Raw genomic sequence first — 4,547 nt, forward strand, 5'->3', positions numbered from 1 at the left:
GCCTCGAGTGCCATCCCCCTGTGCTTTGGCAGAGTAGGCCATGGTGGCCGTACCTGTCAGCCACCATCTCGCCGCAAATACACCTATATCTGGTGTGGATTGGGGCAGCAAGGCGGAGGGCCACAGCTATTCGGAGGGCGTGTGGTGTGAGACGCGTGCCAGTTACCGACATTGGGGTTGCTAACAGGAAATCCCCTGCATGTGGGGCTGCTACTGCTGTAAGGCGAGCAATGTCGTGTTATGTTGTTGCAGCACCCAGGCACTCTGCAGCAACTTGGTCTACAATGGGGCCATCCCAGCTGGATTGCTTGTGGGCTTTTGGGGATGGTGGTTGAGGTGATGAGCCTGCACGAGAGGCCCACTCTGTGGCACAGCGTTTAAAATTGGGATCATGTACACCTGCCAGCGGATGTAAGTGGGCAGGTAGAATTTCCTTCACAAGGTCGTCGGATGCTGATAAGGAGGACAGGAAGGCTGGAACAGCGATTTGCGTTGCTGTTCGAACTCTGAGGCCCCCAAGTCTGACGGGAAGAGAGGCTTGTTTCCACTGTAGGTCATCAAGAGAGAGGTTAAGGGCTTTTTCTAGCATTGATTTCAGTAACCGGTCATACTCACTTAGTTTTTGGCTGCTGTAAGATGGTGAACACCTCAGAAAGTAGGTTAACCTGGGGAGGGCCAGACATCTGATGATGAGGTAGAGTGCATCATGAGCACCAATATCCTCAATCCTCCCATCCATCCTCTTAAGGTCGGCGATTTTCTTATCAAGGACCTCATCGGTGGCTTTCAACCCCAGGGGAGCTCCTAGGAGTGTGCTGTCTTCAGGTTTAGTTTTGTGGATATTTGGCAGAAGACCCTCTATTCTCTCTACGATGCCCTGGTTGGAACATATTATTTCACATTTAGAAGGGTTCATGGTGAGGCCTAAAACTGCACCTTGCTCCTGGATTTTTCTGATGTCCTCCAGGAGGGAGTCTTGGGAACCAGCTAGGTTACCATCATCCAAGAACCAGATGTTAAGCTCGCTGGACGGGACCTCTGTGACTTGTTTGATGACTAAGCAGAAAAGGAGAGGAGCAAGGGGGTCACCCTGTTGGACGCCTTCTCGCGAGTCAATTTCATGTTCGCCAAAAAGTAGCTTAAGATCCATACTGTAGCATGAATGTACAAAAGGGTAGAGAGAAGGGAAATGACTATGAACCGCACGGAGTACAGCATCCCTCCGCACCAAATTGAAGGCATTTTTGAAATCTAGCTTGATAAGGGCCTTTTCGTCTGTGATGTTGGCGATGAAGGCTCGAGCTGCATGGGCTGCCGCCTCACACCCTTGTGGAATGCCGAACCCGAGGTGTTTTGGCTTCAGCATGTTGGCCGCTGCATCACTAACTGTTCTTGCAGCTACATATATATATATATATATGTCGTACTTAGTAGCCAGAACGCACTTCTCAGCCTACTATGCAAGGCCCGATTTGCCTAATAAGCCGAGTTTTCATGAATTAATTGTTTTTCGACTACCTAACTTACCTAACCTAACCTAACCTAACTTTTTCGGCTACCTAACCTAACCTATAAAGATAGGTTAGGTAGGGTTGGTTAGGTTCGGTCATATATCTACGTTATTTTTAAATCCAATAAAAATAAATTTACCTCATACATAATGAAATGGGTAGCTAAATTATTTCATAAGAAAAAAATTAGTGAAAATATATTAATTCAGGAAAACTTGGCTTATTAGGCAAATCGGGCCTTGCATAGTAGGCTGAGAAGTGTGTTCTGGCTACTAGGTACAACATATATATATATATATATATATATATATATATATATATATATATATATATATATATATATATATATATATATATATATATATATATGTCGTACCTAGTAGCCAGAACGCACTTCTCAGCCTACTATGCAAGGCCCGATTTGCCTAATAAGCCAAGTTTTCTTGAATTAATATATTTTCTCTATTTTTTTTCTTATGAAATGATAAAGCTACCCATTACATTATGTATGAGGTCAATTTTTTTTTATTGGAGTTGAAATTAACGTTGATATATGACCGAACCTAACCAACCCTACCTAACCTAACCTAACCTATCTTTATAGGTTAGGTTAGGTTAGGTAGCCAAAAAAGTTAGGTTAGGTTAGGTTAGGTAGGTTAGGTAGTCGAAAAACAATTAATTCATGAAAACTTGGCTTATTAGGCAAATCGGACCTTGCATAGTAGGCTGAGAAGTGCGTTCTGGCTATTAGGTACGACATATATATATATATATATATATATATATATATATATATATATATATATATATATATATATATATATATATATACATATATACATATATATATATATATATATATATATATATATATATATATATATATATATATATGTATATATGTATATATATATATATATATATATATATATATATATATATATATATATATATATATATATATATATATATATATATATATTGTGTTCTGCGAATGTGAGCGTGAGGATGAGAATATCTGATGCAAGAATAGATGAACGATGATGAGAATATCTTTGACGATGATGAGAATATTTCTGACGATGATGAGAATATCTCTGACGATGATGAGAATATCTCTGGCAATAATGTGGTTGTGGGGTAGAGATTACACCTTGTTTAATATGACGTTGTTGTCTGTACAATGTCAGGTGCTTGGAAAGACATGTTGTCATACCTATTTAATGACATTGTTGGAGATGACAGTCCTTAAGTGTGCTCGTGAAGGTAGAAACGACATTCACCTCTCTCGAGGCCTATCACTGTGTGGTTGATTACTTGACTGTCTGTTTGGCTTTCTCTCCTTCCATACCTCCATCCCTCTCTTTCTCTCTTTCTCCCTCATCTTCCCTCCAACCATCCATAGTACTCAAACATACAGTGAACCCCAACATCTCAGAGTTATAGGAGACGAGGGCGACCTTACAGGCACGGTATGTATGGAGTTATGAATAATTCTGTGGTCATATTCCTGGGGATAGTCCTTACGTTGATCTGATGTTTATGCAACCCGACCTCTCACCTTGCACGTCTCGCTTTGTGTCTTGTGGTCCCCCAACGGACGAATTACAAGGTACAATGAACAGTAGCGGGTCTCACATATCCACGTTTTCTGTACATGGATAAGTTGGGTTAGATAAGTTACGTTGGTTTGTTCAGTAACTTTTTTTGGTAAGAACTTTGTGTAGAGATCAGGATACACATACTAAAGGTATGTAGGAGGGGTTTGGGGGGGGGGGAGAGGGAGGGAGGGAGAGGAGAGGTCTACTCTCGTCAATTACAACCAACCACCCATCTCTACATGCACACCCACGGTGGCCGTGATCGTATAGTGGTTAGTACATTGCGTTGTGGCCGCAATAACCCAGGTTCGAATCCTGGTCACGGCAGATAATTGTATTTTATGAGAGATGTTTAAAACTTACATCAACTCCTGTAGAAATTCATTTTTTTTTTTAATATGCACCCCATACCCAACCCGTGGGTGGTTGTGGAAAGGGTAATAGAGGCACATAATGGGTTCAGAAACTGAACCCCATAGTTCGTTTAGCTAAACACGTGACAATCTTTTGAAGCTAGTTACACAATTGTTAATGTCATATATACATGTACGTATACAGTATATACAATCATTTACACAAATACATATACACATCAATAATCTTTTTATATCACAAATGATTCAACAAGAGGCTCACAACAGTCACTATACAAGGCACTTAACATCTATGGTGAGTCACACAGTTACTAGTCTTGTTCCACACCCACCCAACTGGGCGGCAGCTTAAAAGTCATATGTTCCACACCCACCCAACTGGGCGGCAGCTTAACAGTCATGTGCTCCACACCCACCCAACTAGGTGGCAGCTTTACAGTCATGTGCTCCACACCCACCCAACTGGGCGGCAGCTTTACCGTCATGTGTTCCACACCCACCCAACTGGAAGGCAGCTTTACAGTCTTGTACTCCACACCCACCCAACTGGGCGGCAGCTCTACAGTCATGTGCTCTGTTTTGTATCCCTAATTGGATACTTACATACATTCATGATAAAACTTACTATTTTTAATTCCTTCATTTATCTGTATGTATATATATATATTTGTAATGTATCGTATGCTTTAGCAACACAGTTGAGGCCGGCGGCGGGTTTGCTAAGTCACAGGTACGAGACGTGTGAGGTCTGGGTAAACTTCCTGATAGAATTCAAGGAAGCTTGTATTGTGTAGTTGCCAGTTTTTATTCTATATTAAATAATTTTGTTTTATATAAATATGTTACCTCTGTTGATGCATGCCAAACTGATCATTCAAATTTAAGTTGTTCTTATATTTGTATTAACACGAATTCATTGCTTAGTTAAGTAAATAAATTTTATATAAATTTTCCACTAGTCATATGTTGTGAGGGGGCGAGAGCTGGGGGCTCCAAAACTAGTTTTGAGTCAGTATCTGAGAGCCGGCCCTAGAGACAACTGGTCTGATGTCATTATTTTG

At 40.9% G+C, this 4,547-nt stretch overlaps 1 non-coding gene across 1 annotated transcript; it reads left to right on the forward strand.

Annotated features, from left to right (window-relative positions):
• Positions 1 to 3,367: 3,367 nt before the first annotated feature.
• Positions 3,368 to 3,439, forward strand: TRNAH-GUG (transfer RNA histidin (anticodon GUG)). Its single transcript has one exon. It is a non-coding gene; the product is annotated as a tRNA-His (tRNA).
• Positions 3,440 to 4,547: the final 1,108 nt, after the last annotated feature.

Source organism: Procambarus clarkii, chromosome 30 (assembly GCF_040958095.1).
Source record: "Procambarus clarkii isolate CNS0578487 chromosome 30, FALCON_Pclarkii_2.0, whole genome shotgun sequence".
NCBI lineage: Eukaryota > Metazoa > Arthropoda > Malacostraca > Decapoda > Cambaridae > Procambarus > Procambarus clarkii.